Raw genomic sequence first — 9,012 nt, forward strand, 5'->3', positions numbered from 1 at the left:
AATCATCACCCTGGGTGCTGTGGCTTGAGGATTTTGCTTGGCGGCAGAGTCATGTGTGGCGGAGTCATCATTGGTGGAGTAGGATGTAGCCTTGCGAAATTGACCATCCAATGGATGAATGCCTTCATCTATCACAGCAGTTGCCTTGCCTTTGTCATCAGCCGAGGAAAATGTCCGTTTGAGGACTTCAATTGGAGGCAAGTAGCTGCCATGGTTCAGAGTATCAACCTTGTAATTGAGTGAAGACCTTGTCCTGATGAATCTCATAATCCATGGTGCATAAGGCTTCAGCTCAAATGGTGACATAACAATATTCGCCAGAGTCCTCATGAAGAAATCATGGAAGTTGACAGGAACGCCATGAATGATATTGAAAAGCATATTCTTCATGATGCCAACAACTTCTTCATCATTTGAGTCGTGGCCTTTGATAGGACTCATTGTCTTCGTCAGAATGCGATAGACAGTCCGAGGCACATACAGTAATTCTCTGACGAGGAATTTGGTTCGAGGGGCCTGCCCTGGCTTCAAAGGCTTCATCAAAACTTGCATGTAGTGATTTGTAAGCTCAGGTTCACTGTAGACGCAACGAGCACCGTCAAGGGGAGGACTGAGTGTGAGGGCACGAATAAATTCAGTAGATGGTGCCTTGTAGTGAGTATTTTCAGACATCCAGTCCAGCACCCATGAATTCACATCTTCAGAATTTCCTGTGATGTGCAGCGTCGCATAGAATTGAAGAATGAGTTCTTCATTCCAATCACACATGTCAGTACAGAAATTCAGCAATCCAGCATCGTGAAGAACACTGAGGACTGGCTCGAAGCCCGACAGAGATTCCATGTCCACGTGAGGAATGTGTTCATTATCGAAGACTTTGTCTTTGTTGAACAACACTGAGGAATAGAAATTGGTCTGGCTGGCTGTCCAGAAACGCCTCTTCCTTATGCGAGCAGAATCATAGGGGTTGTAATCTGTGAAGAATACATGCTCGCTGAAGAAATCTTCAGCCTTGAACTTTTGCTTCTTTGAGAAAGGATCCTTGGGCTTGGGAAGAGGAGTGTCAGTGAGTTGCATCACAACCTCAGGAATCGCAATCTCGGGTTCTTCAGGCTGAGGAATTTCTGGTTCCTCTTCAGTGGCAGTCTGCGTGTTCAGAGGATCAACAACAACGGTTTCTTCAGCACTAGCGGCTGGAATTTCTTCATGCTCAGACGAGGTGGGATGAGTTGCTTCAGTGCCCATTTGAACAGTTGGTGCAGGGGACTGAGGTATTTGTTGTATTGGGGTGAAGAGTGGAGAATTGGGGTGCTGACTTTCCCAAAAGTCATCATTCATCACGGGCATTGTGCAGCCAATGTCCATGTCTTTATCTTCAATTTCTTCAATGCCAGCCTCTTCAGCTGTGAACTGAGGCATTGGCGAGGAAGCAACAGGAGTTGAAGGGATCGTATCCACTTCAATTTCTTCATCAACCTGCTCTGACGAAGCAGCAGATTGAGATTCTTCATCAGATCTGCTTGGGATCACATATTCTTCACCAAAAGGAACAAGGTACTTTGATGGCATGGTGGAAATTGGAACAGCATCAATTGGATTTTCAAACGAGCTAGTCATAGGCTTCATTTTCTTCGGAGCTGAAGAATCTGAAGCAGTTGATGCTTTCCTTTTCTTCACTGCAGCTCGCTCTGCAGCCTTGGTCTTCTTCACATACAATGCAGATGGAAGGATCGGAGTTGGTGTAGGCGCAGGAGGAGCTGAGGAATCTGGTTGATTTTCTTCAGGCGCAACTGATGCAGTTGCCCTGACTTCTTCAGTTTCTTCAGGTGCACCACTAGTGGATGCCCTGGCAATTTCTTCAGCGGCTGGAATGGAGTCATCAGCCCTAGAACTAGCATTTTCATCAGCAGCCTGAATGTCATCAGCAGTGCTGGCATGTTCTTCAGTTTGCTGAGCAGAAGCTTCAGCTTGAGGAATTTCTTGTTGCGATGGGGCTGCAACATTGGTGAACTTCTCAGTCAGTTTAACGAACCTGAATTTGGCTCCTTGCCAATCAGCATAATAAGCATTGAAATCATCGCTGAGGGCTTTGATTTCAGACTGGATCTTCACAAGATCGTCAGTGGTCATAGAGAGAATGTTATTCTTCAGAAACTTTTCTTTCTTGTACTGAGCCTTCTTGATCTGCCTGGCCTTCTCAAATTTCCATTTCTCTTCAGTGATGAAATGGGCCAGCATGTGACTTTGACCAGGAGTCAAATTGAAATTAGGCATAGGAGTGTTTGGATCCTTGTGCCAGAGATCAATGTAATCGAGGATTGCCCTTGGATCCAAAAGCAGTGGCACATTTGTGCGTTTGGCTCTAGCGGCCCTTTCTTGTCTGTCTCTGATGATTTCTGCAAGTTCATCATCATCAGCTTCATCGTCAGATGGCACTTGGAAGGCAACCTGTTTCTTCTTCGGACTTGGCCGAGGACCTCGACCAGATGTTGCCTTTGTCTTCAGCAGAGTGGGGCCTGATGAAGAGTTTGGTGCAGCTGAGGAACTCGCTGAGACACCAGAGGCAATAGAGATGCCTGCAGTCCTTTGGCACATGGCCAGATGTACAGGTGTTGAGGACTTTGTTGGAGCAGCTGATGACTTTGGGGGAGGAGCTGAGGATTTTAGAGGAGCAGGAGCCGCATGAGGAACTTGGCTGTGAGGGCACAGTTGGTGAAGCACTTGGCTTGTGAGCGGGCTTCTTTGCCATTGATTTTCTAGGCTTGACAGAGGCCTCAGTGGCAGCAGCAGTAGCAGAGTCTTCATTGAATTTCCTCACTACTTCTTTGGCTTGTCTTGCCAACTTGGCTTGGCGTTTGGCCCATTCTTCAGAAAATTCCTCACCACGCTTGATGCTAGTGGGGTCAGCTTCTTGGCCAGGTGCCAATGGAGCTCTTGGGCATGGAGGATTTAGTGCGGATTTCTTCATATACTTTGGAGTAACATACCTGTACTCCCTCCATTCTCTTGCCCATCTCCTTTCAATCCTCTGTATGCGCACCTTGCGCTGAGTTTTGTTCTCCTTTCTGAACTTGGCCTCATTAGGTGTGCAATAGTCAGCATAGATGTCCTCAAGGATCTCAAAAGCAGTCATGACCTCAGGCTTCTTTCCTCCTTTCTGCGGCTTCTTACCGTCTGCCATATTCTTCAGATGAGGAATTTGAACAATCGAATTCTCTGAAGAAGTATGCAACTTTTCTTCGAGGAATGCTGCAAATGAGTTAAGTTGATGAGAACCTAGTGATTCAGCAACGGACATGAGTACCTGTGAACAGAGTATAGTTGCGAGGAATTTGGAGAGGTCATATGCGTTCTCAGAAGGTTTTTCAAAAAGAACAAGTTTGAGGAATTTGACCAGATGAGCCTTGAAGAATTTCACTAAGCGTTCTTTGTCTTAGGTTCCAGAGTTGTATAGATCGAGGATCCACACAATTGAGGAATCTTGAAGAAAAATGATGCTTAGAGAAACGAATCAAGAACTGATGACTAGTGAGGTGTTTTGTGTGTGAGGATTTGAAGAATAAAACACCTTTGAAGATTTTGTAGAGAAAATTTGAATCAAAGAGGGCAGTAAAAGTAACTTTTAATTACCCTGGATGAAGAACACGACGAACTGTGAAGTAGAACAGTGAAGTTCGTCGGTGTAGATCTTCCACGCCCTAACTCGGCGGAGGAAGACAGCTACGGCGGCGGCGGAGTGAAGATTTCCGCGGCCGGCACGAGTACGACGGCGACGAGGTCGAGGCAGTGAAGCTCTTCCTCACCGGCGATGATGGAGTAGTGGCGGCGCTAGGGTTTGAGAAGCTCGAGCGAGAGAGAGATCAAGCGGAGTAAAGGAAGTGAGGAAGGGGAGAGGGAGTATTTATAGTCGCAGTGAAAAACTGTTCGCCCGAAGATTTAGGACGAACGTGCCCCTGACCCATCTCATCTGCTTGACATGTGTCACCCACATACTGAGAAGTGGAGATCGTGTTAGATCGTGGGTGAATAGATAAATCTATCGTGGGATACGGAACGGTTTGAGCGGCAAAACCAAAAATTTTGGATAAGATTAGTTAAAAGTTCCGTTCGCAAAGTCTTCAGCCGACAAGGACACGGTGAAGATTTTGAACGAGTTTCAAATAGAACACACATGAAGAATTTGTGAATAGATTGGGTTGAGTGTAGCATAGAGGGGGAAGGGTCCGATCACATTCACTTAGCAGAAAACGCAACTTGAAGAAATAGCCATAAGTGAATGTTGTAGAGGACATAAACCCCCCCACACACACACACACACACACACACACACACACACACACACACACACACACACACATATATATATATATATATATATATATATATATATATATATAGTCAATGAAGAAAAACGACGGAAACAGTGAAGATTTTGCAAAGTTGAAGAATTTGAAAAACTGAAGAAAAACTGAGGAATTTCGAAAATGAAGATTTTCAACTTTGGTGGTGGCGTGACCCACCGTGTAAGAATGATGATTTCAGACACCACATACAATTGTCGTAGGGTTCTGAGAATAAAATTCTTCATTAATTTCTTCACACTTAGAGTGTTATTCTTCATTGATTGAAGAAAAACGTTTCTTCATGTGTTGCACATCTAAGTCATCAATTTTGCATAAGTGTCAGGATGTGTGTCCTTTTCAAAGAACATTCAAAGATTCTAAGATATTTAGATCACACCGCAACTTGCTAAATCTCTTCTCATCCAAGGGCTTTGTGAAGATATCGGCTAGCTGTTCTTCAGTCTTGACATGCTCGATGGAGATGTCGCCCTTCAACACATGATCACGAAGAAAATGATGACGAATCTGAATGTGCTTTGTCTTCGAGTGCTGAACAGGGTTGTGAGCAATCTTGATGGCATTCTCATTGTCACAGTAGAGAGGAAAATTCTTCACGTTGATGTCGTAGTCCTTGAGAGTTTGCTTCATCCACAGCAATTGAGCACAGCAAGAACCAGCAGCAATGTACTCAGCTTCTGCAGTGGACAGTGATACGCAGTTCTGTTTCTTCGAGGACCAACAGACCAAAGATCGTTCGAGGAAATGACAAGTACCAGATGTTGACTTGCAGTCCACACGATCACCAGCATAGTCAGAGTCAGAATATCCAATGAGATCAAAAGTAGAGCCCTTGGGGTACCATAATCCTAGTGTTGGTGTGTGAGCTAGATATCGAAGAATATGCTTCACAGCCTTATGGTGTGATTCCTTCGGTGTAGCTTGAAATCGGGCACACATGCAAACACTAAGCATTATATCTGGCCTAGATGCACATAGGTACAATAAAGTACCAATCATGGAGCGGTATACCTTGTGATCGAAGTCAATACCATTTTCATCAGTGCATAGATGGCCATTTGTGAGCATAGGAATTTTGACGCCTTTGCAATCTTGCATGCTGAATTTCCTCAGAACATCCTTGAGGTATTTCTCCTGAGATATGAATATGCCATTGTGCTGTTGACGAATTTGAAGACCTAAGAAGAATTTCAACTCTCCCATCATAGACATTTGATATTCTTCACTCATCATATAGGCAAATTCATCACTATAACGTTGGTTAGTACAGCCAAAGATAATATCATTAACGTATATTTGGCACACAAACAGTTCACCATCATAAGATTTAGTAAAAAGAGTAGGGTCGAGTGAACCGCGTGTGAAGCCATTCTTCATGAAGAATTCCCTCAAAGTATCATACCACGCCCGAGGGGCCTGCTTGAGGCAATAAAGGGCCTTGTTGAGTCTGAAGACTTTGTCAGGATTCTTTGGATCTTCAAAACCTGGGGGTTGAGCAACATATACCTCTTCCTCAAGCTTACCATTGAGGAATGCACTTTTCACATCCATTTGATATAAAGTGATATTATGATGGTTAGCATAAGCAAGTAATATGCGAATAGCCTCAAGTCTAGAAACAGGTGCAAAAGTTTCATCGAAATCAATTCCTTCAACCTGTGTGTAGCCTTGAGCTACAAGTCGTGCCTTATTCCTCATCACAAGGCCATTTTCATCTTGCTTGTTGCGGTAGATCCACTTTGTGCCAATGATATTATGCTTGCGAGGATCTGGACGTTTGACCAGTTCCCAGACATTGTTGAGCTCGAACTGATGTAATTCTTCTTGCATGGCCTGAATCCACTCAGGCTCCAGAAATGCTTCATCTACCTTAGTGGGCTCTGTGATGGAGACAAAAGCATAGTGCCCACAAAAGTTAGATAAATGTGAAGCTTTTGAGCGTGTGAGAGGACCTGGTGCTTCAATGTCATTGATGATCTTATCAACTTGCACTTCTTTTGCAATGCGAGGATGAGCTGGTTGTCATCGAGGAATTTGATCAGCATTTTCTTCAGCACCATTTTCTTCAGCATTGTCTTCAGGTGCATTAGCTCGACGTTCTTCGCGTTCTGGAATGAATTCTTCAGCTGATTCTTCAGTAGGAATGATATCCTCAGTTGCCTTGAACTTGATAGAATCCACAGGTGCTGGTTCATCTATCATAGAAGGTAGGTGCTCTCTTTGCGAGCCATTAGTTTCATCGAACTGCACATCTACAGTTTCAACAACCTTGTGAAGAATGTTGTTGAAGACTCTATAGGTGTGCGAGTCCTTTCCGTAACCAAGCATAAAACCTTCATGTGCTTTCGGTGCAAATTTAGCATTGTGATGAGGATCCCTAATCCAACATTTTGCACCGAAGACTTTAAAATAACTCACATTGGGTTTCTTGTCAGTGAGGAGTTCATATGCAGTCTTCTTGAAGAATTTGTATAGATATACTCTGTTGATGATGTGGCACGCGGTATCAATTGCATCAATCCAAAAACAACGAGGCGTTTTGTATTCATCAAGCATAGTGAGAGCCATTTCAGCGAGGGTTCTGTTCTTGCGCTCCACGACGCCATTCTGCTGAGGAGTATAAGGAGCAGATAACTCATGAGTAATACCAAGTTCATCAAGATAGCCATCAAGACCGGAATTCTTGAACTCGGTCCCATTGTCAGTTCTGATGTGCTTGATCTTCACACCAAAGTTGGTTGAAGCCCTCGAGGAAAATTGTTTGAAGATTTCCTGCACTTCATGTTTGTAAGTGACAATGTGTACCCATGTGTAACGAGAATAGTCATCAACAATAAGAAAGCCATATAGAGATGCATCATTTGAAACAGCAGAATAATGATTTGGACCGAAAAGATCCATGTGAAGCAATTCAAATGGTCGAGTGGTGGTCATGATAGTCTTCGCTGGATGCTTGGCCTTTGTCATCTTTCCTGCTTCACAAGCTTGTAAGTGCATCTAGTGCCCCTTAGTGATTTTGGTGTATTGAAGACTTATAGGTTAAGGGACTAATGCGTTTGTGAGTGTACACAGGTCTATAAGTCTATGAGGAGTTTGATATTTACAGAGAAAGTCGACCCCTAAAAATGAAGTTCTTCAACTGAAGACTTTGATATTCTGAAGACTTTTTGAAGACTTTGAAAGTGAAGAAATTGGTGTGACCTTGAAGACTTGGTATTCATTTGTGGAACATGAAGCGTGAAGACTTTTGTTTTCGTAGTTTCATTTTCTCTTTCTTGAGTCATAGGAAACACCGTACTGTTAAAGGGGGTCGAGGAAATACTAAGGAAAAATTTCCATGTGATGCTCAACTCAAAATCCTACACCTACCAATCCCTTCAAGTGAAGCCTTTGGAAATCTCATACAGTTCAGTCACTTTCTTCAGTGACAAAGACGAAGTTCTTCTGGTCGCTGATGAATTTGTTCTGACTGAGGAGTTAGGAATTCGCCAGTGCGAATTACCTACATAGTGAGGAACATGATAGCCCTGAGGAATTTGAGAGTCAAATTTCCGACCGTTGTTGTGCTGCGCGCCAGCTGTCCCAAAATATCTTATCCACCTAACGGTCATATCATTGAGGGGCATTTATGTCTTATCATGTCGGGCTGCTCCCTAGGCTATAAATAGCCGCCCCCTACAACCACTAGCTCGTTGGCTGCTCCGAGAGAACTTGACACTTGTCATTTGAGAGCAACCCATCCTCCGAGGACTTTGAGCGAAAATCATCGAGTGAGGAAAACCCAAAACCAAACCCCTACAAACCCAAAGTGATTGAGCATCACTGAAGAAATTGATCATGCATGGATCCGACGCTTGTTACCTTTGAAGACTGTGCTTCTTCCAGACGGTTAGGCGTCAAGGTCTAGAGCATCCAAGAGGAATTGTGGATCGCCGAGTGACCAAGTCTGTGAAGGTTTGGAAGTGGCCTGAAGACTTACCATGAGTGATTGGACGAGGTCTGTGTGACCTTAGTTCAAGGAGAATACGGTGAGGACTGGGTGTCCTGAGCTGCGTGCTCAGCGACTGGGTGTCCGGGACTGTGTGTCCTCGAGTTTAAATACTCAGCCACTCCAACCAGACGTACAACTGAGACAACAGTTGGAACTGGTCTACCAAATCATTGTCTTCACCAACCTAACTGGTTCTATTTCCTCAACCCTTTCATTTCCTCATTACTATGTTGAGTGTTTGTTCATATCTGTGTTTGAAGACTTTGACTGAAGACTTTCTCAATTTCCTCAGTTCAATTTCTTCAGTCTGTTTGTCTTCATCTTGTGTTATCCTGTGATTACGCTTTCTGTACTCTGTGCTAGTCTTCATTTCATCATGATGACCATGCTTGTATTCTGTTATGCTTACTTCTGAGTACTTATTCCGCTGCTAATAGTTCTTCGCTAAGGAATTTCCTCACCGGCAAATTCCTTAGTGAAGAATTCATAAAAATCACCTATTCACCCCCCCTCTAGTCGACATAACGCACTTTCAATTGGTATCAGAGCAAGGTACTCCCTTGTTCTGTGTGATTTTGGTTTAACCACCTGGAGTTTTAGTTATGTCGACCGCAGGTATGAAGAAAGTGACATGCCCTATCTTTGACGGTCATGATTATC

This window comes from Triticum dicoccoides, chromosome 5B (assembly GCF_002162155.2).
Source record: "Triticum dicoccoides isolate Atlit2015 ecotype Zavitan chromosome 5B, WEW_v2.0, whole genome shotgun sequence".
Classification (NCBI taxonomy): Eukaryota; Viridiplantae; Streptophyta; class Magnoliopsida; order Poales; family Poaceae; genus Triticum; species Triticum dicoccoides.